This window comes from Fukomys damarensis, unplaced genomic scaffold (assembly GCF_012274545.1).
Source record: "Fukomys damarensis isolate Sample0158 unplaced genomic scaffold, DMR_v1.0_HiC HiC_scaffold_8, whole genome shotgun sequence".
In the NCBI taxonomy this organism is placed as follows: Eukaryota; Metazoa; Chordata; class Mammalia; order Rodentia; family Bathyergidae; genus Fukomys; species Fukomys damarensis.
In genome coordinates this window covers 798121-825760 of record NW_022900920.1, presented here as the reverse complement: position 1 = coordinate 825760, position 27640 = coordinate 798121, and the positions used below count along the sequence as shown (strand labels likewise).

The window sequence follows — 27640 nt, the reverse complement described above, 5'->3', positions numbered from 1 at the left end:
TTTTTTTGTACCAGGAATTGAATTCAGGGCCTCATGCTTGCCAGGCAGGCACTGTGCCGCTGAGCTATATCCCCAGCCCTGCTTGCTTTTAATCAAACCAAGAACACAAAATATGCTTCCAATTAAATTGTGACAATGTTTTATAACACTCAAATTTTTTATTGTGCACTTATTGAAATAAAACTTGTTTATTTCCTTAAGCATTATATATTATTTCTATGCATATAAAAGGGAATATGTAAGCAAAATTAACCAATTAAGATACTCCTAAACCTTCTTGACACCCAGAATCTTACTGTTCTCAATAATTTTAACTCAGTGGTATAAATATCTGAGTTTTTCTATCCAGTGTTATTGCTTATATTCATCCTGCAGGTCTTGATATTGCCTATGACTATGGGAAACTAGTAAACTTGTATTGATTCTTAATAGCTCTGGATAAAATTTAGGGTTCTGTAAGTATGGGAAAGAAGAACAGATATTAGGGGACAATTAGCACTCTTAGTAACAGAGAAGTAAACTAATTTGCTCAATGATACAAAATTATTGACTCTAAGACCCAAGACCAATTTCAGCTATACAGTCTCTCTACAAACCTACTCTACAACACAAATCTAAAATTGAGTAGGAAACTGGCACTTTTATAAACTGTGGGAGTATAACCTCCTACACCCTTTGGGGCTGATTTAACACCACCTGTCAAACAATTAAATTTCCTTTACACCCTATAGTTCTAGGAATTTAGTCTAGAACTACTAGTACTAATACAAAACAATATACATAAAGACCTACTTAACTAACATTTCTACAGATTTACATTGGAAAATGGTGTTTCAAATAAAGGTAAGATGAATCACTTGTCAGCCTTTTGGCTAAGATCAAGGGTAAAGGTCAGATGATAGTAGCAGGAACACTGAAATTTCAGAGCCAGCAATGTCAGTAATGTTACTGGTTTATACCACAGTCCCTATCACCATCAGTCACTGGCTGAAATATTCCCACAAAACCAGTTATTTGGTGTAATTTTTGAGGATCTGTATTGACCAGCCTATCTCCCAACTGACTTCACTGCCCTTCCCAGAGATTCTGTGAGCTGCCAGGTATCTTTCAGTAAATTCCTTATTTGTTTAAATCAATGATAGAAAACATCTTAGAGCTTTTAATAGTACAGCTGGCTTCAGCAATTGGTTCACCACCACTGGATTAAACTGTCACACTGGCTTTTATTGATTACACCTGAGAACTATAACTGACCCTGGCTTCCTTTCCCTCCAAGCTGCCAAGGGGCTACTGCCATATGATATTTGCTTTTATTGTTTTCTGTACCTTAATTATACAGGTCTGGCTCCTTCACATCCTTCAGGATTTATGTCAAATGCTACCTGTGGAAACAACTCTCCACTGTCCCCAAAGGTCTATGCCCACACTCTTCACTCTTTATAATTTGCCCGTCCCCTTTGGGCTTAAAAGAACTCATGTTTAGGTGAAATTATTTAGTTCATATGTACTAGTTCTATTTGTTTCTTCCTCTACCCACAAAATAAACTTCTTAGAAAAGGGCCTAGCTCATACTATGGGCAGAACAATTTTTGTTGAATTAAAAAATGAGTAATAAATGAACAGAATAATTTTATAGTTTGCTTTGTAATACTACAAGTTTGGGAATGCTCGTTGGTTTTTTTTTTGTTGTTGTTGTTTTGTTAGAGTTTTTTTCTGTATGAGGTATTGAACTCAGGACCTCACACTTACCAGGCAGGCACCCATGCCACTGAACTAAACCCTTAGCCCTCAGGCGTGCTCATTGTTATGGCTTGTGTCTAGATGTACCCCCAAAGCCTCATGTGCTCAAGGTGGGGCTTCAGAGGTGTCTGGATCTAGAGTGTGTGATACTTAGATTAAGGGTGTGTGGTACTGGATTAGTCCACTAATTGGTTTATCATAGTTCTGGGTGTGGACAATGGGAAGGTCCATCCTGGGTGTGGGTGGTACCACCAAAAAGGCTTATTGCCTGATGGGATAAAGGTGAAAGGGAGAACAGCTGCTGTTGCTGCTTCACTGCTGATTTCCTCCTGCCTACTCTGCCATGGTCAGTTTCTCCTCTGTGATGTCCCTTGGTCATGCCACAGCGCCTCATAGCCAGCTGACTATGGACAGAAATCTCTATAAACTCTGAGCTGAAATAAATCTTCCCCTTTAATTTGTGCGTGTTAAGTATTGTGTCTCAGCAATGAGAAAAGTGACTAAGACACTCACAAATGTCCATTAGCAGATAATGAATAGAGCACCACTATATATAATAGAATATAGACTATAACAGAATATTATGCACCTATTAAAAAGCTGAAGTTCTGTTTATGTATCTTGACACAGAAATAATACCACAATATATTGCTAAGTGAAACTATTCCAAATTTAGGTTATAAAATGATATAATCTCGCATGTATATGCCGAGAAAAATATGAAAGCATTTTAAACAAACTATTAAATATAGTTAGATCAGTATAATAAGATTAACTAAATTGGAAGAAAGGCAAAAATACTTCCACTTCTTGCTTGATAATATTTTGTGTTTTTGACAAGCATCAAGTCTTTGTTATGGTTGCACACAAACTGAAGATAAATTTATTGGAAAAATACTAAAGTATGATATCATTTGGTAATGAAAGGAAAAGTTGAACATAGAACTACTAAAAGGGCATAGTTTCAGGAACTCCCAGAAACAGTGACACAGATTGAAAATGTGAAAAACAAATAATCAACATTTTCACCTGTCACGTAAAATAATGCCCCCTCCAAAAAAGATGTCCATGTTCTATTCCCCTAAAAATCTCTGCTATCTTACATGGTAAAAGAAGCTGTGCAGATATGAGTAAATTCGAGATTATGATACAGGAAGATATACAGAATTATCTAGGTGGATCTAATTTAAACTCAAGAGTCCTATAACAGAAGATGGGAGGGTCAAAGTGAAAGAGATTTGAAGATGCTATGTTGATGGTTTTAAAGATAAAGGGAAAACCTTGAACCAAAGAATTCATATGACCTCTTGAAGCTAGAAAGGGCAAGGAAACAGATTTCTTCCTAGAGCTTTCAGAGAAAGTACTGCGTGGCTGAAATCTTGATTTTATCCCAGCCCGACTTATTTCCAGAACTGTGAAATAATAAACTTGTGGTGTTCCACACTTGTAAGTTTGTGATAATCTATTACATGAGAACAGAAACTAATATACTTATCATTAGGCATGAAACACCAATAAAATAACTAAGATGTATTAAAATATTAACGAAAACTTCTGAATCTGATAAAGGATACATATTAAAAAGCATTGCAATACCATACTCAAGAGTGGAAAGTTAAAAGCATTCCACTGGACACCAGCAACAAAAGTGACACTAATATCAGTTCTATTTCATATTATATTGGGTGTACATGCTGGTACATAAAGAAATGAAATTAAAAGTATAAATATTAAAAAGGAGAATCATTCGTAGATGATATGATTTTGGATCTAAAAAATTTAATAAACTATATATGGCTAATTAAAATAAATATGAAGGCTTAGCAAAGTTGATGGAACACAAGATACATATATGAAAATATGTTGCATTTCTGATCAATTTAAAAGTAAAAATTTAAAGATAATACACTATTTACTGTTATATTGGAATATGAAGTATTGTGCTAGAAATAAATGGGAAAATAAACAATATGCAAGATATTTGTAAAATATCTGTAAAACTGTAATAAAAGACATTAAGTTTACTTAATTAGCAATGTTGCAAAAGTGTACATATGCTCCTGTGCTGGATAAACAGAAACAGCCTTGTGGGGCCTAGGTGTTCTAAGATTGTTAGATGGACCATACAACAGAAGTCAAGTGCACAGAAAAAAGTCAGAGCATTTCTGTGGATGCTGCTGGAACTGGGAGCTATAGGAACCTAGTGCAACTTTTTTGTGTGTCTTGGACAGAGGTGGCTCCAGGCAGTTACATGGATAAAATTTGAGTGGTTGGATTACTAGATAGCCAGCCTGCAAAGCTCCAAGAACTTGTACACGTGGGTCTGAGGAATGGGTAATGAGAACAGTGGTTTGACATGCACAGCCTTTATACTATCCCATGACTCAGCTATTCAAGCCTAAAGTTGAGCATAATAGCCAAACACTACAGAAAGTTGCCCCCTTTAGAAACCCATACTAGAGGAAACTGTCCAGGCTGAACAGGAGAGAATAAAAGTATGTTCTCAAGTGTGGAGAACCATAGATCCGCCCCTCCGCCATTTTATGATATAGCCTATGAAGCCATTTTGTATTAGGTTTAGTTTTCCTGTAGATCACATGATATGTTCCCGTGGGTGTTTGATGTATCCTTATAAGGTAATAATCTGTTCTCTGTATGCTGATTGGTTGCATTATGGTATATATGTTGCCACCTCTTCCGGGCGCGGAGAGCGGGGTAGAGATCCGGAGATGAGGAACTAAAGAAAACTCCTTGTGTATCAAGTGTGTGCCTCTTCGCTCGCGCATCGCCAGTTCAGGCCCCTGTAGTCGCAGACCGAGTTGCCCAAGGCAATCCAGCTCGGGACACTCAAGAAGCCACCAGAAACAGGAAGAAGAACTTTTTCCTACAATGTTTCTTCAGATGCCACTTCTTAAAATGATTAAGATCAGGCCCATGGACCCAGGTCTAATTATACAGATCAGGCAAAGGGTAGGTTTGGGGCTGAGAAGCAATCAGTTAGTTGGTAATGGCCTTGGCTACCTTAGCAAATAATGCCCAATGAATCATTTTTTAGTAGAAAGCATATCTCGATGAAAGTTTTAGGACAGCTATGAAGAATAGAGCATTTGAAGGCCTAATACTTTTTTTAAAGCATGTCACTTATTTTGGAGGAAAAAGCCCAGTATTAAGGCGTTTTTTTCTTTCTTTCTTGTGATGCAGCATGTAATCTACAAGTAGGAGCCAAATGAATTCTTTAGGGCATCACTGAAGACTTCTTAGAACCATCTGTAAAGATTGTGCACTTACCTGTTGTTGGCCCCAGGTGAAAGAACAAGAAATAAGGGAGTTTGTCTCTAAAGAACCATAAACTAGTACCATCAGTTCTCTTGCCTCAATAGAATATATTTTGAATAATGTAAATGATGTAAGATTCCAGTTGTAGACATAGGTAATGACAACATCTTCATTTTCATCAAAGTAGTTAACTCTAGCCTGTATATTATCCACATAAAATTTTATGGTCACAATAGTTCATCTTTGAGCATGGCTAAGAAAACTACAAACTGGATATGGGACTCATATATAACTCTCCGAATAGAGACTACCAACAGCTGTAGCACCATTCTTATGACTTTAGTTAAGTCTTAATCACATTTATTCAGATGATTGACATATTTACACAGTATCTTTGTCCTAATTAGTCAGTCCCATCAAAATCTAAAAGGGAGCAATTTTGTTGTTTTGTTTTGTTTTTGATTAAGGGTTTTTCTATGTTTTCCAGGTTGGCCCCAAACTCCTGGGCTCAAGCAATCCTCCTGTCTAAGACTCCCAAGTAATTATTATTAGAGATGTACACCACCACACCTGGATTATAAAGTGTACTAAAACTGTGGATATATTAGTCAGAGTAGCCTACCTGATGGTATTTTTAAAATTTTTAGATCTTAGCAGAATAAAGTTTCTTTATATCCCAGTTCAATATGGGTATACTCTATGCAGTGACAGGGTTTGGCTTCATGCAGTCACACAATGGCTTAGGGTACTTATATCTAGTGATTCTACTTTTCTCTAGATGTACAGAATTCTTGAACTCTCCTCATCTAACCTTCAGAAGAAAAGTAGAAAAAAAATAATCCAGTGCTAATTCTTAATCATAATTGAAAAATAAAATATCACTTCTCACATTCCATGGGTAACATCTAGCTGTTTGACTTCTACATGCAAATGTAACTGGGAAACAGTCCAGGCTGTGTGCTCATGGAGAACAAGAAAAATTAGACACTGATAATCACTATTAATTTCTACCACAGTAGGCAATAAACAGCTTGTCACATCTTTCAAGTGTTTATTTCTAACAACTATCTCCTTTAGGCATGAATAATGCTACAGCATACAATGGTGTTAGCAGGTTAACACTCCATATTAGTTGAGGAACTTGGGGTTGCAAGTATCAGAAAGCCAACACAAAAGCTCAAATAAAAAGGAGAATTTACTTGCTCATATAATCAAACCTTAGATAGGTGAGGAATAAAGCCAACTTCATGGAGAACTGGAATAACATTAGTGTTCTCTTTCTGATCACTACCTTTTGATGTTATTTTTCCTTAACGTATTAGTTTCCTTCTTTAAAACTACATATCCATGTAGTACTGGGAGAGATATATTCAGATCCAAATATCTCTTTGGAAGCTCTAGCTCTAGAAAAGACAGGAATGGACTATAATAAAAGTCCAGAAATCACTTCCAATATTAAATGTAATTCTCCTAATGAGCTTGGGATTGCCAATTGTAGTCTAGTACCCAGGAAAATGAGGGAAGCAGAAATCATACTGTGTACCCTAGTTGTAACTGGCTTCCCATTTCATCATCATAAAGAGAATGCCAGCTCTCTCTTTCTCTTCCCACTGGTATTACAGTAAAGATAATTCTGTGCATACAAAGATTAAAAGTTTTGACAGAGTAGTAGCGAAATAGTATAGAAGGTCTGTAGCCTCTGTGAAGCTTGGCACCATTTTAACAGCTGAGGTCAAAATAAGACTTTTTATTACAAGTAATAGATGTACTTGAAACATTTAGCATGCTTTGGTATGCTTTAGGAAAGGTTTTCACAGTCAAAATATAAGAGTTGGCAACATTTTCTTCAAGGGCCAGACGGTAAGTAGTTTAGGCTTTGGTCACACACCTGACTACATTGTCTCTATTGCAACTATTCAACTCTGCTATTGTAATGCAAAAGTACCTGTAAACAACACAAAATATAAACAACAAAAGAAAAAAACAGATTAAACTGTTACCACAATTGTAAACTCTTGTGCTTCAAAGGATATCAACAAGAAAAGGAAGAAACCAACCTACAAGGTGGGAGAAAATATAAAAAATCTATATTTCTGATAAGGGACTTGTATTTATAATATATAAACAATGATCACAACTGAATAATGAAAAATATGATACAATTAAAATAGAAACAAGATCTGTATAGACATTTCCCTGAAGCAGATACAGAAATAGACAATAAACTCATTAAAAATTTTGTAACATCTTTTGTCATTAAGGAAATGTAAATCAAATCCACAGTTAAATACTACTTCACAACCTGTAAAATGGTTATAATTGTTACAAGAATATGGAGAAATTAGAATGGTCATATAGTGCTGTTGGGAATGTAAAGTGATGCAACCACTTTGGAAAATAAGCAAGAAATTCCTCTCAACTAGCTAAGTATAGGCAACCCTAAGACCTACTAGTTGCTCCTAGGTATATATCCAAAATAAATAAAAATATATGTCCATCCCAAAATTTATATACTAGTAAGTACAGAAACGTCATTCACAATAGGTAAAAAGCACAAACAACCCAACGTCTATCAGTTGATTAATAAGCAAATGTCACATAGAATATCTATATAATAAAATATTATTTGGCCGTAGAAAGAAATGGAGTAATAATACATGCTACAACATAGATAAATCTTAAAAACATTATGCTGAGTGAAAAAAGCTAGACACAAAGGATCACATTTTGAAGCAACTTACATGAACAAGATACTAAAATATTATGAATCAAGAAAATCAATAAAAAGGGCATATATCAGATTGCTAAAAAAATTGATAAAGATGGAAACTTCAAAGCAATCAGAAAGAGATTATAAACAATAGTTGCATTTGGGTGATATCAGTGTGAATGATTTAGTAAGGACTTCTGAAATTTCTTTCTCCATAAAGTGGGGATGGTGGGAGGGGAATAAAGGTGTAAAAATTGTCAAAATTCTCAGAACTCTCAGAATTCCCAGAATTTTTTGGTAAGAATTTGGAAAGCATTTATGCAAAAGAAAGGGCTGAACACTGAGAACACTGATATTTATTTCATTTTAATTTGCTCTATGTTCATTTCCTTCTGTCCTATTCTGTACTACCCATGAAAATCAACAGCTCCCAAATGATGGCAAAAAACAGGAACTGAGTACACATGGGAAACACTAGGTTGGGGCTGGAGCTCCCCCAAAGATCTGTGCTAAAAAATGTTTCATATTTGATCTACCTGACAGTTTCCTATTAAATTCCACTATATGTCTTTTTTTTAAATGACAAAAATTGAATACATTTATTGCATTAAAAAAAGCTCACATATTATATGTTTCTATTTATATGAAAAGTCCAGAACAGGCAAATCTATTGAGAGAGAAAGACTGTTGGCTGCCCATTGAAGAAGGAGACAGGAGATTGGGGAGCCAGCTAAAGAGTGTGAGATTTAAGTCTGATAATAAAATATTTTAGAATTGATTTTTGTGATAATCAATTCTGTGAATACTAAAAGCCATTGCACATATTAAATAGGTAAATTGTATGTCATGTGAAGTACACATTAACAAAATATTCTAAAAGAATATACAGATACAGGCAACAGGTAAATTGGGCATAACTATGTTACACTAAAATTCTACTTATAAAAGCAGGCAACTAACTAATGAACCACAGTTGGCTGACCACTGTTATAGAATAATAATAATAAAAAACCTTTCAATCTTTCTCTCTGCACCATCTGCACCCCTCACCTTGAGCTCACTCACTTACTAGAAGAAAAAAAAAAAAACTATCTTTTCCACATGTCTTGCAGATGCTTGTGTACAACTTTTGGATTTTGTCCTTAAATGGAAGAAGTGTGATTTTGTTTGAATTCCTTAGTCCTCCCTGTTCAATGAAGTAGCCATTCTAGATCACAAAGTGACTTTAGAAAATAGAAGGAATGTATAATAGAACAACAAGTTATCAAGAGCCTATTATCCTCACCACACAAATCACCACATTAAACCTAAATTGTTTTCATGAGAAAAAAGATATATGTGTGTAAAATATATATTTACATTTAATTTTTTATTTTTGAGCATTCTGTTACTCCATGCTCACAACTGAAGCTAACTCCAACTGCTATAGCCCTCAAAGAATGAAACAGCTATGCTTCCTAGAAGAGTCAAGCAGATGTTATAGAAGGTGCAAGTCTTTTGAGACCAGCCTGGGCTACATAGTGAGTTCTAGGTCAGTCTCAACTACACAGTGAGACCTGTCTCAAAAACAAAAACAAAAACAAAAACAAAAACAAAAAAAAGGTGCAATTCTTTCTTTCCTAAATAGCATTTCATTCTTTATGTACTTTAAACTTGGTATTTTACAACTATTTTATTTTTTTTAAATGGAATTAAAGTGTTTGTAGTAGGAGGGGGTGAAGGGAGGGTGGAGACAAGGGGAAAAAATGAGAACCAAGACCTGTCATGTAAAGGTACAAGATCCCAGTAATGAATGTAACTGTACTGTATACCTAGAATGTACCAATAAATTCAATTAAAAAACTATTATTTTTTAAAAATTATGAGAAGATATAGTCTCTGATTAATCAATACTGTAACTTTTTTTAAAAATTCAAATTTCATAAATATAAGCAACACCACACTTTTAAAGCAGAACAGTCCCACCATATGCTAAATTCCTGTAACTGCAAATTCCAGGGCCTCACCGAAGTCCGGTGACTAGGTACAGAATCTGTATGGGTTTTCTCATGAACCGTTTGTGTGTTGGCTTGTAACTTTCTCTGCTGTGCAGAACAGAAAAAAAACAAGGCAAAACAAAAACAGTCCTCTACATATGCAACTTTCCTTTACAGTATTAAAATAATGTCTGAAAGGCTGGAAAAGATTCACAAACCATCTCCAGACATCACAATACTTCCTTTCATTCATAAAAGTAAGCTTTCTGTTATTATTATATTTAACTTATAAAAAGGAAAAGCTTATTTTGGCTTACAGTTTTGCAGGTTTCAGTCCATGATCCATCGGCCCACTTTTTTTCGGCTCTGTGGCAAAGTAGTACATCATGGCAACAGCAGGTGTAGAGCAAAGTTACGCACCTCATATAGGAATGAAAATTGAATTGAAAAAGAAAGGAAGAAGGGACCAGGGTTCCACAATGCCTTTCAAGAGCACGCCCTGAATGACCTTTCTCCCATAAATTCCACTTCTTAAAGGTCCCTCCTTTTCCCAGTAGTGCCAAAGGCTAGCAATCCAACAATTCATACACAAGCAGCTATTGGAGAACATTTAAAATACAAACTATAGCAGGTTGCAAAGTCATATCTCCTCCATAAAGTTGTTTTAGAATCACACTCGACTTTTCACCCAGCACTCTCAATTCATTTGTTAAAACTCTGACCCAGAGTGTGGCTATATTTCGAGATGGGTTTTCTACAAGGAGTAATGGTTAAATGTGGTCATGAGTGTTTCTGATTGGACAGGATTAATGTCCTTATAAGAAGAAATATCAAAAAACATCCATTCATCCTGTCCCCTCCCTCTTTTCTCCTTGCCCCTTGCCCTCTACTTTTGTTCTGTCTTTAAACAGGCACAGAGAAACAGCCATGCAAAGACAAAGAGAAAGCAGCCATCTCCAAACAGTAAGATATCCTCTCACCATAAAGCAAACTGGCCAGGAACTTAACTTTGGATTTTTGGCCTCCAGAACTGTAAGAAAAAATAATTTTGTTGTGTATGCCACCTACTCTCTGTTCTTTGGTAACCCAGCAAATACATGCTCCAAAAGGATGGTATGAATTGCCTTGCTTCAGCATCATTTTCCAGTTACCCTTCAGTAAAAATCTGCTTAAATACTGGCATGGGTATAAGCTGTCTTTACACACACTGTGAAACTTCAACTTGAGTTTTACTCTCATGCATGATTTTTGGGGGGTTGTTAAAGCATTTCTGGAAGGGTGTCTCTGACTCTGACTCAGACTGGATTACCAAAAATCCTGAATTGCTCAGAATCGAAGGCTCCTTGGGACTTGTAACTTTCAGTACTACAGGAGGAAACGTTTCAGGGAAACTATGACAAGTAGCTCACCCTAGATGTATTCTATTTCTCCAGTTACTTCTCTGTCTATAGCTCTGTGCTGTCTAATAATCTACACCACACAGACTCTCTTGAAATTTCATCCCCTTTCCAGGCAGTCCTACTGGGTGTGTCAAAAAGGCTCCAGGCCAACTTTTTCCTCTCATGTGAGCTACATCTGATGCACAAGAAACATTGAAGTATCATGTGCCCTGACACACTGTGGCAGTGACAGATGATTTCTATGCACCCTCCCTCATTCCTCTGCCAAAACTTCTCACTGGTTCATCTCCCTTATTCTTGAAATTTCCCAGATGTGAGTCAGAATAATATTGCACCTTTCAAAATCTGGGCACACTTAGGAAGTTCTCTGACATGAAACCCCTCTCATTAGACTTGAAGGAGATTAGGGAAACATAACAATGACTATTAAATGCCTCCTAATGATATCATGTTTCAAAAAATGTCTTTCAAGACTTGGAACTCATGAAAATTTTCAATAATTGTAAAACAAGTTCTTGGATCGTGATTGCCAAATTCAAGAAGCAAAATTAATCAAGGCCCCAGTTAGAAATCCTTGGCCACATTTGTACCACAGGGTGCTGCTATAGCCAATAACTGAGTGCAGTACTAATAATAAGGCAGGCTGGTAATAAGGAAGATTGCTCTGACAGGTGATTTTAGATTGAGGATTCACAATGATCTTGCTGAATCTTCCTTAAGACTGTTTAGCAGCCTAAAACACTGTCACCAACCTTCTTGCTCTCTCTTCTTCACTGTTGCAGACTTTGTGTTGGCTCAGAGCATCCTTTAGCTCTCTCATTCTCACTCATAAATATTTTTTTCTAACATTTAATTCCCCTGACATTTAATTCCATTATAACCCTTTCTCAGAGATACTTGGAAGTATCAACAGATACTTCTTTTGAAAATATGCATTTTATCACTCACTTTGGTGTTTGAGTTGCTTCCTTGTGATGTTACAGGTAAAATATCCAATTCAATATCCAGTTGTTACTAATCATGGGATGAATGAATGACGTGATAAGAGGGAACACTGGGGGAAATATGAAATTTTACTTTACTCCTTGTTCATCTACACCAAATTTCAGTTAAAATATAAACACAAAGGTGAATTTTGGGGAAGAGTTATCATTGTGGTGATGAATCTGTGAGCAGGAAAGGTGTACAGTATTTGTCAATCTACCCATTAGTGGGCAACCAGGCTGTGCCAGGACTTTGATAAGAAGGTTGCTAGTAGCTTGGAATTTCAAAGTAAACTCAACCCTCAAATTAGCATCTTCCTTTCTTACTCTAAATATCCCTGTCTCATTTTTCTCGGCTGTCTTCCCATTTCTCCTTGTGTCATTGTTTAAGTGGTCACCGATAAGCAACAGTGGGAAATGGAGCTTGCGGTTAGAGGAGGAAGCTTTAACTTGAAACAAATTGCCTAAAAACATACCTCAGTACAAAGCTCTACGTTAGATCCCCAACAGAGGGAAAAGCCTGTACGCCAAAGAAAGCAGAATAATAAAAAAAATTTCTTAAACATCGCAGCAGCTGTGGTTTGAGCTTGCCATTTCTTGGGCAAGAGGATGCTGAGCTGAACCGGATACTTGCAGAAGTAACACAGCAGGACACCTACTCCAGGGACTCGAGCTTCCCAAAATGAAATCACCAGGGAGTTGGTAGTATCTGGGTTAGACACCAGCTTCATCAAGAATTTGCCTTTTCTTAGCCTTAGTTTCCCCACAACGATAAAATATAACTGATACTATCTTCCGGCTCTTGGGGTTGCTGAAAGGATAAAACGGCGTAACGAAGCTGCTACTGAACACAAAGCTTGACACTGAGAAACGTATTGGTTGGCAAAAGGACTACAACAGCACACCCGACGTACCCGGGCTGCTCCAACACACCCACTTCCTGGCGCCCCTTCACCTCAAACTCCCTCAGCCTAACGCGGATCCTTCCGCGCCGGGTCACTTCCGGGAGACAAAGGACGCAGAATACCCGGATGCAACTGTCATGGCTGCTCCCAGTGAAGAGTCCCGCCTCCAGTGAAGAGTCCCGCCTCCCGACCCCCGGGGAGATCGAGTCTGGGATTTCCCAGATGGCGCTCTGAGCGTGGGCTTCAAGAAAGGGGATCCAGACCTGAAGGCTGAGACTTCCGGGCGGCAGGGTGCCCACAAACAGTTCCAGGAACTGTACACGCTTCCTACTAACTTGCCAGGTTTTTCTGGAGAAGTCGCCTCTCTTGGCAGGGTGGGACTTCCCACCCAGCCCATCTTCGTATGCTAAAATTTTGTTCTCGTCACTCTGCAGTCTGTAGCTGGGCTGGCAGTGCGACAGTATCCTGGGAGGAAGGGAAGGCCAAAGGCTCCAACGGAGAGAGGTGAGGCGCGCTGGGGACTCCTGGGCAGCGGAAGCTAGCTAGAGATCTCTTCTGAATGCAACCTGGAGCTGACAACCCCATTGAGTCCTAGTCTTTATCATTTCCCCTGAGATGTTCTGAGTTGGTCATAAGATTCTTTATTGCCGATCTAACTACATAAAACCAGTCTGTCCTATCCCAGATCGACTTTGAAAAGAAAATATCTACGATGGCAATAGAGCAGGCTAGTTATTTTAAAAAATCTCATACATAAGCTGATGCTATTTTTACGTTTCAGAATTAATAAAGTTCACATGTTGAGCCATGTGATAGTTTTCTTTAAGGTTTAAATGTGGATGTATTAGTGCTTGTGAGATTTTTAACAAAATCTTATGAAGTAATTAGAATAGATTAATATTGAAAATATTCAGAAAATTCTTGAATTTTGCTGCTGTGCAGTTAGTTGTAACAGGAAGACACCAGAGTTGTTAATAATAAGGCTTTGATTTCCAGAAGCTTCTGAAAATACATTCTGGGTATATTAATTTGAGTTACTTTTCTCTGTAAGTTCATTAGGTTTTATCATTAAGTAAAACAGGAACGAGTGTGAGTCGATTAATTAACTCTTTCTAGTAATTAAAATGACTTTTTAAGCACTTAACTATATCTGGATTCAGAATCTTAGTTGAAACTTTTTATTTGCCTGAGATATATAATGAGCTGATTTGAGAAATAGTTACTATTTATAAAATAAAAGATGTATAAACTAATATTTAAAGCATGCTGACTCTATGTAATAATGTTTTATGATTTAGATTTTCACTTAAACTCCCAGAATTGAAGAGCCGACCTAAAAAAAGCTTAAAGGAGAGGGGAGTGTGGGCCTTTACCTCCTTTTCTGAACATCTCATTATTTGAACAGAAAATAACAACATTAGAACGCACCTGATTTATTTTTACAATTACATACCATATGCAAAGCACTAAGTTGGTAATGGATGAAAAAGTGCCTTAATATATGTAAGTAATGTAATGACTTATTATCTCATCTTCTGCCAAAATTGTCTTCCTATAGTACATTTTAACCTTCAGAACTTATATTTTTATGTGTATGTATTATATAAGGAGCAATCAAAATACAGTTAATATTTAACTTATAATATTTTTATTACACTAAATGGCACATTGCTATTAGTCCACCTGAAAATAACCCCCACTCCCACTTCAAATACATTTATCCCGTTGTTCTTGTCACTTTCTGAAGCAGTTCGGGAAGTCCTCTTTCTTGAGTGTCTTAAGAGCTATGATCAAAAATGTGGTAAATGCTTCGTCTGATTGAGATTGTGCTTATAAATGCATTTATGGACATTAAAGTGTTTAATGGTCATAGATGGTTTGGATTCTTAACTTTTTTTGGTGTGGTTTCTTGCAGGTAAGTCTAGTGAGTTCTTGTTACACTGTCTGGACAAATTAATGTTAAGGTGGAAATTTTTATTGTATTAATTCAAGCATTTCAGCAGTCTATGCAGTTGGTCTTATACCTAGATGTGGGTTTCATCTACTTGTCGGGTAATTGAGGATAACTTTAAGTTATGTTTTACTGAATATAAAGTTTGATCCTAAGCAGTTGGAATTTATGGAATACTCAGCATTTGCCAATCTCTGCAGTTAGTCCTATACATACATTATCTTAATACCTAGAATAACACTGTAAGGGTTATTAAATTGCTATTTTAATAAATGGAGTACCTAAGGCAGAGGAGTAAATTACTTGTCAGTGGACAGAAAATAGAGCCATATTCTTATCTACTTATCTTATATGACATCCCTGTCTCACCTTAACAGTTGGTAGAAGAAGAATGAAGACAGAACACAGACCTGGAATCTGTTTACTCTGCTTTGTGAATTGGAACAAGTGATTTAAACTCTGAATTTAATTTTCCTCGTATGTAATAAAAATACTTTGAACTATTATGTTTTATTGAATCTTGAATCATCAAGAACCCTTAAAAGGGTGCTTTTACCATTTATTCCTCTGTTACTCATTCTGCAAGTTTTGTTACATCACTGGTAGTGACAGCTTTGTCTCTATGGCTTCCTGATCTGACCACATTGTAAGATGTGACTGATTTCTGAGATGTCAAAATGTAAAATGATGTGCCTCTTGGGATTGGTGAGTTCCTTTTCAACCCAGATTCTAGGACATTATACCTTTATAACATTTTATTGCTCTGTAAGTGGAAAGGTAGAAACAATTTTTTTTCATATGTGAATCCTTCATACCCTAAACAGTACTTAGCATGTAGTCAGTGCTTGGTAAAGAGTTGCTAAAAGCAAGTCTTCATTTCATATTACAAATAACAAAATTTTAAAAATTGTTTACAGATTGACATGTAATAGTATCAATAGTGCAAAAATATTTTGCCACCATTTTTGCATTCAAAAATGCAATTATATGGCCAGGGATTTAGCTTAGTAGTGCTGTGCCTGCCTGGCAAGCTCACGGTCCTAAGTTTGATTCCTAGTACCAGAAAAAAAATTTACAAATGCATTTATAAAACAATTAATCTTTTTTTTTCAAATACCATTTTTCCAATCCTGATAGTAATCAACTATGGTGTGCTTTCTGTTCCTTAAGAGGCATTATTAAATTGAAATGGTGGCATATGCAGACTTTAAAACAAGCAGCCTGATTTTATTTTAACTTTTTTTTCTTTTTTTGTACCAGTGATCAAACTCAGGTCCTTGCACTTGAGAGGCAGGTGGTGGAACCACTGAGCTAAATCCCCTGCCCCTGATTTTATTTTATTTTGATTTTTTTTTTTTCTGGTACCGGGTATTGAACTTTGGTCCTTGTGCTTGCAAGGCAGGCCACCGAATCGCTGAGCTAAATCCCCAGCCCTCATTTTATTTTAAACTGGGCAACATGTAGGAGCATTGTTTATAGAGAGTCTTCATTTTAAGAAAAGTTGGAAACATTATTTGATAACTTTTAAAATTGTTATACTATGGCAATGTGCAAATAATATGAAAAGTTTTTGAGGCATGAATTTTAAAAACTATAATTATTTGAATAGACAGAAAAGTTTTCAAGTTTTGAGGTGGGCAGGTATAAGATAACATAGGGAAATTGTTCAAGGGATATTTATAGTCTTTCTAATGAGGTCTGGTGACTTGCCAGTTAGACCCAGGAAGCGAGCACTGGAATTACGGAGTTGTAGACTATTCTCTTTAGATAATCAGCTGAATGCTATGGACAGAAAAAGCCAACAACATATGAGATATCATCGGGAAGGGGTTTGGACGAAATTTTTAAAATCTTACTTTCAAACAATACTAGTTTATTTAAATGTCTCAAAAAATAGAAATCCATTTGACCCAGCTGTTCCCCTTCTAGGTGTCTTCTCAAAAGTTAAAGCCTTTATATTACAGCAATACATGCATACCAATGTGCATAGCAACACAATTCATAACTAAATCTTGAATTCAGCCTATGTGTTCAGCAAAAGAGACTGGATAAAGAAAATGTGGTATCTATACATAATAGAACACTACTATAAAGGATAAATTAGAGTTATTTTTAGGAAAATGGATGAATCTTGAAAATATTTAAGTGAAAAATATCTGTCATACAAGCTTAAATATCACGGCTTCTCTTACAGGAGAAATCCTATTTTATAACAGACAGAGCAAAGTAAAAGACTGATTAAAGGAAACAGGAAGATAGATGTTTTACAAATGGAAAGGGGACCAAGAGGTGGAAGGTGGAGAGGGAAAGGTGGACATAAAAGATTTAAGATGTGTTATTTACATGTACCAACTACCCACAATGAATATAATTATTATGTGCCACAAACATGAACTAAAAAAATGAAAATGGGGGAATGGGATCTAGATGTGGAGAGAGGGAGGGAGAGGAGGGGAAGGGGAATAAAAAGAATCAAAATATGTACATCCCTAAAATGAATAAATTTTTAAAATCGTATATTTATAAAGCATCTGTGACACACATGCAAGGCAGTATACTCAAGACTGGAGACAGAATTTGATGCAATATCTGAACTTTTCAGAAAAATGCACTCCCAGGCTGGGGATTTAGCTCAGTGGTTCCGCCGCCTACCTTGCAAGCGCAAGGATCCGAGTTCAATCCCCGATATCAAAAAAAAGAAAAAGAAAAATGCACTCCCAAGCTTTTACTCAACATTTAGCACATATTATCAAGTGTCTCACAGAATGTTTAATACTTGATTACCACTCAATTAAGAAACTTTGTTTCAAACCACGCATGGTGTTGAAACCTATAGTCCCAGCACTTGGAAGTCTGAGGCAGGATTGCTGCAAGTTCAAGGTCCTGAGTTCAAGGCCAACCTGAGCTACATAGCAAGAGGCTGTCTCAAAATGAGCAAACAAACAACAACAAACCCAAACAAAAAAGAAAAAACTGCTTCAGGGCTTCCATCCTATTTTGTTAGATTTTATAGAAACGTTAAAAAAAAATTCCCTCAAAGAGCTTCAATATAAAGAAGAACGTATAGAAAAGTGGAAATGAAAACAGTTTTCCTTGGAAGAGAAATCTTGCAAACACTTAAAACTTTCCTTAAAATATTAAGGGCTGGGCTCAGCGGAGGGCAATTATCTAGTGTGTGCAAAGCCCTAAGTTTGATTTCCAGCAACACTAAATAAACAGTAAAAAATTTAAAACTAAGACTCCTAAACCAATTCTTGAGACTAAGAGTCAGGAAAGAGGTAACATCATTAAAAAGGAGAAAATGATGATAGAGCTGATAGTTACTTTGTGATTAGACTACAGTTCTAGAAGCTTCTATTAAAATTCCAAGGATACGTCTTCAGAGACATAGGGCTTCTTTGGTGAAGGTGGTTTAATAATTCCTCACTTGGTGAAATTACTTCTAGTGAGAAGAGAAGGAAACTGTCTTGGGGTTGATATTTTGTGATCATAAGTAATAAAGTATTTGCTTTCTGGACACTTTCTCTTTATACCATCCAGGCTTTACCATCCCTGCAAAATGAGTGGGTGTTAAGAAGATGCAGCTCTATTTTATATTAGCATGCTTATAAAGAATCTTAGAGGTTCTACAGTAGGGTTCCTTTAGTAACTGGGAACACTAGGTTAGACAATGGTGAAATTCATGTTTCTCCTTTTAGTGCTGTTTCACAGGAGATAAAAACTCCCAGTTTTTTTCATACAGTGAATACATATTTGGTATTGAACCCAATCACTTTGGATTCAAGGCTGGGCATATAAATGATGACTAGAAATAGATAAAACCCCTGTTCATGAAGCTAATGGCTTAGTGCAATGAAACACTAGTAACCAGAAGTCACAGACAAGAATAAAAATGTAAATGTAATGAATATTACACAGAGAAGAATTAGGGTCTATGATTGTCTGTAACAGGAGAGTTTTAATTGTGCCAGGGAGCCCAGGAAGTCTTAAAATGATACTCAAGTTGAAAATACGTTAACTAGGTAAAGAGGGAAGGAAGTATGCATATGATAAAGGTGCTAACATGGGCAGAGGACCTGTGGTTGGAGAGAAATTCAACTAGAAGAAGGGCTGAACAGTTGGAGGAGAGAGTGAGTAAAAGAGCTCGAGGCCAGATTTGGAGAAGATATTCTTGGCTGTACATGGAGAAAGAATATGTATTTATAAAAGATCATAGACTATATGCTGTACAGTCTAAGCTCTCCTTAAAGTCTTATGTACCTTGAATATGAACATATAACCCTGAAGTTGGAGAATTGAGTGTTGGACCCTTGAGAATCAACCTGAAAACTAAAGAGAATCTCATTTTAAGAATAAAATTCATTTTCATACACAAGCTTGAGATCTTTTAGCTTGTTTGTAGGGGCCAATGGAACAATGTTTTGTTATTATTCGTAATGTTTCCTTTATTCCATTCCTTCTCTAACTGCCGTCATCTGTAATCCAAATGCAAATTTTGACTTTATTCCTAAAGACATGTACCTGTGGTAAAATCACAAGAAGAAAGTGTTTATCTTCTTCTGCACGTTTTCTGTGCTAGTGGAAGTTTGGCCACTAAACTGAATAAGGATACTATGCTATACATCTGAGTTTGTACGAAGTGCAGTCCTTCATATTATTGGTTTAGGACATTCATGGGTTATGGTACTCATTTACCATAATTGTGGTGGGTAGGTGTAATTAGCTGAAATCTTGTTTCAAAAGTCATGTTCAGTACTACTTGTAACCTCAGCAGCACTAGTAGCTGTGAGCGTAGGAGCCATGAATGTAATAAATCTTCAAAAGACATGGGGAGCATGAACATTTTAGTCTTCAGAAAAGTAAGTAGGGAGTGGCATGTGTATAAACAATCTTTTAAATGAGATTATCCATGTATCCAAAAGATACCATTCCAGGGATGAGCCAATGAAATCTACATATATCTGCCCATATTGGGGAAGAAAATAGGAAATTACAGAGCTATCTATGTTGCTTGTCACACTTCTGGCTGCAAGTAACAGAAATCCAGGCTCAAAGATTAATGAAATTAATTTATATTACAACCTCTAGCCGTGGGGCAGGCTTCAAGGTCGATTCGCCGCCCAGTGAGTGATACCATCAAAAACCCAGGATGTTTCCCACTTTCTCAGTCTTTTTCTGGCTCTGGTGTTGAACCCAGGGGCTCACACACACTAGACAATCACTCTACTTCACATTCCTAACCTGTCGTGTTCCGTGTTACAATTGCGGGGGAGGTAAGGTGTGTAATTATCACCTGAACACCAAGCTGCAACAATATGGCCACAGAAGATCTAGGCATCCTGTCCAGAGCTGGCAACATTTGATCCACATTGTTAGAAAACTCCAAGGAGCCTCTTCTGTCTTACTGGCCAAATTCTGAGTATGTGCCCATTTCTAAACAAAGTAATGTGTAGTTTCCTTCCCATTCCAGACTTCAGGTTGGCGGAAGAGGTGTGTCTAATTGTTCATATTTATAAGACGTACACTGTGGTAGGACTATTCCAGTGGAGAAGGCCTGGTTATCCTGATCAGCCTTTGTTTTGTTGAGAATACTGAATTCTGTGGGGAAATATTTATTAGGATACCGTTTTGAATAATAAATCAAAGGAATTTCCAAAAGAAATTGTGTTTTACTTAGGCACTGAGGCTTGAGAGAGCCCTTTTGCAGGGAACCTGCAAATGCTGTCTGTATCTTGTTTTGTAATTACCGGGATAAATTATATAATTATAACTTTACGAGCCTGGATTCATTTGTTAACAAAATAAGTGTACCAACTGTGTGATACTTTTAGAAGTCTCCAGAGATCTTAGTGGACTAAAGAATTGCACCCAAAATCTGCTAAAATGCTTTCTCCCATCCCACCTTCTGTTGTTCTACATTGTCATATCTGTGCCAGAGTCATTCTGAGGCTCCATGCAGACAGCATAGGGAGAAGCCAGCATGCACTTCTTCCAGCTTTCTTGCATGAGAACCTGGGTTTCATTTGCAGTGAAAGCGCATCAGCCTGGGGCTCTGAACCATGGTGGGTGTGTGTCAAGCATGATGCCTTTTTTCTTTTTTTGTTTTGGTTTGGTACCAGGGATTGAACTGGGGACCTTACACTTGCAAGGCGGGAGCTACTGAGCTAAATCCCTGGCATGACACCTTATTTCTTTGTTTGTTTGTTTTGTTTTTTTGAGACAGGGTCTCACTATGTAGTTGAGACTGACCTGGAACTCACTATGTAGCCTAGGCTGGTCTCAAACTCACAGCGATCCTCCTGCCTCATCCTCCCGAGTGCTGGGATTACAGGCGTGCACCACCATGTGTAGTACACCTTATTTCTTTTTGTGAGACTCTCATTAGCTTCCTTGCAACTGTGGATGTCATGTGATCCAGTCCTAGCTAATAAAACAGAAGAAGGTATCTTCTGGAGACTTTTTTGGAAAGATGTGAGAAATGTAGCTGGAAGCAACCCTCTCCCCCTTTTCAATATATACTTTTCTTTTAGCTCTTCCCGACTTGAACATGGATGTGTTATCTTGGCTGAGGCAGCTGTCTTAGTCACTCTCTTTGCCACTGCTCAGAGGAAAGATTAGGCTCACATTTCACTTCATGGTTGATGGCTCCAAAGAAGAAACAGCATGGCAAAGGGGCATAGCAAAGGACAAGCTCCTCTCATCATGGCAGCCAAGAAGCAGAGAGGGGAAAGGGGAGAGAGCTATGCCCTTCCAGGCCATGCCCCCAATGACTCACTTCTAGCCACCCCTTTCCTAATAGCAAGTCAGTTGTAGCTTCCCCATAATACAGTCACCTTCCAAAAGCCCTGCCTATGAGTGTGTGAAGCTGTTGGGGGACATGTACATATAAACTGTAACTACAGCCATCGGACTTATCATGACACTGTGCAATGAAATCCATTATTCATAAGGCCTATACAGAATACCAAGATTCTAGGTGCCTTGCCACATTAGTAAGTTTAACACTGACTCACATAGTTTTTGCATGCCATTGCAGAAGTAGAATTGCTGAATTTTGCCCTAAGTGATCTCTTTTTTTCCCAGGATCAAAATTAGGCACATAAGCCCAGAAGTATGTAGCTCACATTTAACCAATGGCTAACACATTGCCTGATAAATTCAAGGAACTAGAAAAATGTCTGTTGAATGAGGGAGAAATTTAAGGTTGAAAAGATAGGTGGCTGAATGCAGGCACTAATAAACCCAAATATGATTTATCATTGATTTTGAATATAGTGTGGTTTTTCTTTTTATCAATTTTCATTTTCTTTTCAGTACAAAATGATCACATTCTTCATGGAGAGCTGGTACATGTATGCAACTTAGCTCAATTCTTTTTTTTTTTTAATCCCTGTCACCCTTCTTCACTTCTCTTTCTATCTCTTGGTCCCCTCCCCATTTGAAGAAAGATCTACCTCCCTATTTCCTATTATCTTTAATTTTCCTCTTTATTTATGTCTTCGGTTTTTCATATAAGAGAAACCATACAATATTTAAGCTTGTGAGCCTGATTTATTTCATCTAACATTATGGCCTCAGGGAGCATCTATTTTCCTACAAGTGACTCAAGTGTATCTGTCTTTATAGCATAATAGTTCTTTGTTGTGTATAAACACCACATTCTTATCCATGCATCTGTTGATAGACACACAGGCCACTTCCAGATTTTACCTATTGTGAATGGTGCTGCTATAAATACGGGCATGCGTGTATTTCTGTAATATGCTTTATTTAACTTTTTGAGAAAGATATCTAGAAGATGTATAGCTGGATCAATGAGATTTCTAGTTTTAATTTTTTGAGGAATCTACGTGCCAATTTACATAACAGTTGTACTAATTTACATTCCCAACAACAATATAGAAGTGTTCCCTTCTGCCTAGAGCCTTACCAGCACTTGTTATTATTTTCTTTCTTGATGATAGTCATTCTTTTGGAAGTAAAATAGAATCCATGTTGTTTTAATTTGCATTTCTCCAATCTCCAGAAGTAATGAATATTTTTTGATATATTTATTGTCCACTTGTACGTCTTCATCTGAGAAGTGTCTCTGAATTTCAGTTGACTATTTTTGGATTGAGTCACGTATTTTTGGGGAAGGTCTGATATTTTAGTTCTTTGTTTCTATTTTTAAAATAAATTTTATTTTATCTCATCCTCTCCCGTTTCTACTGTTATGTTCAAACCAAAGAGTACTTAGAAACAACTTAGTACTTACAAACAACATAGATAAACCTCAAAAACAGGATGAAAAGTAAAAGAAACTAGATACAAAAGGAAATATACAAGGCCAGGGATTTAGCTCAGTGGTTCCACCACCTCCCCACAAGCTCAAGGACCTGAGTTGGATCACTAGTACAAAAAAAAGGAAATATACAGTATAATTCTACTTGTTTGAAACTCTAGGAAAGAAAAGTGTGTCCCATATTGGACTTGAGTACAAAGAGGATTGGGGCACAGAGAAACTTCAGCACAGTAGAAATGCTCGATATTTTGATTGTGGTCATTGTTACACAGGGAAATATATTTGTCAAAACTTAGTAAATATATACATTTTATTGTATGTAAATTATACTTATTGAAGTTTGCATTTAAAAAGAATGCTCACTTCTTCAGGAGGTAGGTGCACACATTAGGTATGATTGATAATTCACATATCCATGAGAGGTCTGATCGGGTAGGATGCTGATGGCAAGCCTTTTCAAGCTTTCAATGATACAAACAACCCACGGAGGCAGGCAAGCGATAGGTTCACAATGACTGGGGTAGGAGAACAGAGATGGAAAGGTTACCTGCCAGACAGATTTTCCTGAGCCTACAAAGAAGTGGCCTCAAATATTCATCTTTACAGGATCCTTGAATGTAGTCTCTCTACCTGAGCTAAGGCAGGCCCAAATTCTGTTTTATGTCAAGAGTTGCAAAGTTCCTCAAAGTGAGGTCTTTGATGCATGGACTCCTGGATTTCTTCAAACTAAAAGAAAACAAAATCTGCACAAATGCTTAATAAGGCTTTCATCTAGAATCTACTTTGAGATGTAATGCAATCAGTCTGATTTTGATCTAAGATGTTTATTTTCTCTAAAAAATATTTTCTCAGTTGTAATAGCAACCACAGTTATGGTAGGAAAGGTTTAGAAAATAGTTTTACTAAGGAAAACATTTTTTTCAGTCTCACTACCCAATGATAATTATACTGACTCTTTGACAAAGAACCTTTCAGGTTGCTAAATTAAATTAATTTTGTTTGAATCAGTTAAAGGTAGCCTGGGGCAAACCACTTTCTGGTCCCTCTTCTGTCTCTCTTAGAAGCTTTCTTTACCTTAATCAATTTTTCCTACTCTTTAAATAAATAAATAAATACATACATACATAAGGTAGCCATTGGCCTACTCTGAAGTGATTTGTGGATAAAGGAGGACTTTCAGCCTATCCCTCTGCCTAATCCAGAGGCTACTTTGACAGCACTATACTGGAAAGACTATGTGTAAAGTGTGAGTCATCCTAAATGTATCAGTCACTAATACAGTAGCACATGCCCAAAAATTCCTTTCAGTTCTCAGTACTGTTTGGAGACTATAATTCTAGGATTGCAGATATGGCATCTCATTTTTCAGTGCCTTACCATGAAATCCATGAGGGTATAGTCCTTGAAAGGCAATGCTTCTCTCAGATGTGAGAAAGAAGACAGGTACGTAACTGTAGGATTTAGCACTATCATGTCAGGCAATGAGATAGTATATGAAATCCATAAAGCATCTCTTAAAAGCAGACACAAAACTTTTGCTGAGGCATTTTATTGTTTTATGTGTGTTGGAAACTGGGTAGTGGTGGCAGCTGCATCTCAGAACATCATCTTTGTATTTCCTGTAGTGTCCAGCACAATGCCTGAAATCTAGTATTCTATTAGTGTGCCCAATCATATTAGCAACTGTGTTATAAAAGATCAGGGCCAGGAATTTAGCTCAGTGGTTCCACTGCCTGCCTTGCAAACACAAGGTCTCAAGTTCAATTCCTGGTACTCCCATCCCAAAAGTGAAGATCAAGATCTTGAGGTTATATTTTGAGATCTGATTTCACATGACTCTTAACTGTGTAAGAGATAAAGACCATGCTCATAGTTACCACCCTTGTTATTGTTCCCCCAATGCTTGATGTGCTCACAGGTGGGGATTTTGGAAGATGAATGCATCATGGATGTTAGATGGGGGATTAGGGTGCGCCATGTGGGGTTAAGGGTGTGTGATAACTAAATGAGTTTAGCATAATTCTAGGTGTAGATAACGCAAGCTTCACCCTGGGTGTGGGTGGCACCAATGAATACATCTGCAGTCCGGAGGGAACATAAAGTCACAGAGAAAGGCACGCCTGCTGGCTGCTTACTGCCTCCTGCCCGCCCTACTATGGACTCCTCTGTCATGTTCCCCTGCTTTGGTGCCAGAAACTACTGCAAACTGTAAGGTTAAATAAACCCCCTTAATCTTGTGTGTTGGCTATTTTGTCTCAGTAATGAGAAAAGTAACTGTGACAGGCCCTCACTCAGTAACCTAATACATCAGAAGGGAGAAGTACAGGAATAATATTCAGACCAACACAAGGACATGGCTGCGTTCTGCTGGCACATGTCCATCCAACCTTGCACATCTAACTAGGGTGCTTTACACCACAAGGGATGTCACTTGCTGTCTTGGCAACATTTTGGAGAAAGATATTTATGTCTAAAAAGTGCTTTTTCCTGCTCTGTGTGGCACATAGTTTTTCAGAATCTCCAGACTCCATCAGAATCACTGTAGTGGTGACTTTTAAGAACACAGGTTCTTAATTCCTTTTTTTTGAGACAGGGTCTCTTTATGTAGTTGAGACTGACCTGGAAATCACTATGTAGCCCAGGAGGGTATTGAACTCACAGTGATCCTCCTGCCTCAGCCTCCTGAGTGCTGGGATTACAGGTGTGCACCACCATGCCCGGTACACAGGTTCTTCATTCTTATTCTGGATTTAAAAATCAGAATCTTTTCGTCCTAAGATCCTGATGATTCTATTTGTTTAAGAACCCAGGACTAAGCAATGCTCTTCAAGATTTTTGGACTGAAAAAGAAAACAATAAATTATCCAAATTCGGGTAACAATTCATATCTGTTACTGCAGGTCCAAATCCTGAGTAGTCAGCTCTGGAACTTGGGAAGCAATAGCTCTCATCCAGCGTCCTACTCGGAAATTCCATCACTACTCACACTCAGGTCTACCTGCTTTACTGCCCCACAGAGAATGACCAACTACTAAAAGGGGCAAGTTAGCAACAGAAGAAAGGCTGGGCAGTTTTTGGCCTCCAAGTCTTCAGAGTTTCAGTCTAGCCCTTCTCTGATCTTCATGCTCAATGAGCAAATCTCTAAATACCCAGCTGGATTTTCATTCCCACCTAGTCTGCAGAGAGGAAGTTTCCATTAAGGATTACGAAGTATACCTCCAGATACTACGTTCATCTTAAAATATGACAACACTTTATCTTTTCTCAGCCTCCAATCAAAAATTCTTCACCACATTTGCTTACAACTCGAAGGCGCTAAAGGTATGCACATGTATGTGTTTATGTACATGTATTCAGTATATTTATGATTAGTATTTCTGAAATATGTATATTTTAAATACCTTATGTATCATCACTGCTACTGTTAGTATTAAAATGTCAGCCATCACACCATTGTTATTTAATTTTGGATGGAATGTGCAGTAAAAAATGAGGAAATAAGAGCTACGCATTTTGGAAAGGAGGCAAAATTATTGCTATTTATCTGACTGTGTATCTGAAAAAGCTAAAGAAATCAGGTGAATTTTATTAAAAGCAAAGGGATTCAATAAATTCTGAGTGGTTATAAAATTTTAAATAAATAGCTTTTTATTCTAAATAATGTTATTCTCCTAAATGTTTAAATGCAAGTGTGGATTCACTATTTTCAATTTAGTTAAAAATATCTTGAAACTAAATATGATTCTAAGTATGTTATTCATTAATAACGATATAAATAATAACCAGTTAAAAATACAGTGGAAGAACAAATTCCATTCACAACTGTGAGAATTTTTGAAAGCAATGAGAAGTAAATTTAAGAAATGTGTAAAATCTATACAATGGAAACTTTAAAATTGCATAGAGGGTCATCCTGAAAGATTTCAATGTATGTAAAGATGTATCTTGATCTTGCATAGGAATATGTTTTCTCAACAATATAAGTAAGGTTGAAAGAAAAATTCAAAGAGTAAAAAGCAGTATAACAGGTGAAATAGCTAATTTCTGACCATATGGAATGTGCTCTACCAATGTCAAATGAGACTAAGCAGAGAATCTGGGTGTGAGGTATATGGGAACTCTAATGTCTTCATATTACTTCTGTGAACCTATGCCTTTTCTAAAATTAAAAATTTGTTTAAAAATGAATATATTCTATTAGTGGAACACTACCAAGAAAAGAGACAAGACCCTTTTGAGTAAATGATAAAACCCATGGAGACAGGAAAATTTTTACATATAAAGTGCATACCACGTCAGGGGGTCACGGACTCGATTCAGAGTTCCTTTAATTGAGTGGCAACACTTACCTTACCTTGTGGGCAGTGTTTTGGGAATAAGGCTAAAGAGTGGTGGAGGGACAGGAGTAGGGTAGT

The 27640-nt window shown here is 37.0% G+C and overlaps 1 long non-coding RNA gene across 1 annotated transcript; it reads left to right on the top strand.

Annotated features, from left to right (window-relative positions):
• Positions 1-13112: 13112 nt before the first annotated feature.
• On the top strand, positions 13113-15423 carry LOC104859962. Its single transcript, XR_779516.3, has 3 exons — positions 13113-13494; positions 14289-14493; positions 15319-15423. It is a non-coding gene; the product is annotated as an uncharacterized LOC104859962 (long non-coding RNA).
• The last annotated feature ends 12217 nt before the right edge of the window (positions 15424-27640 follow it).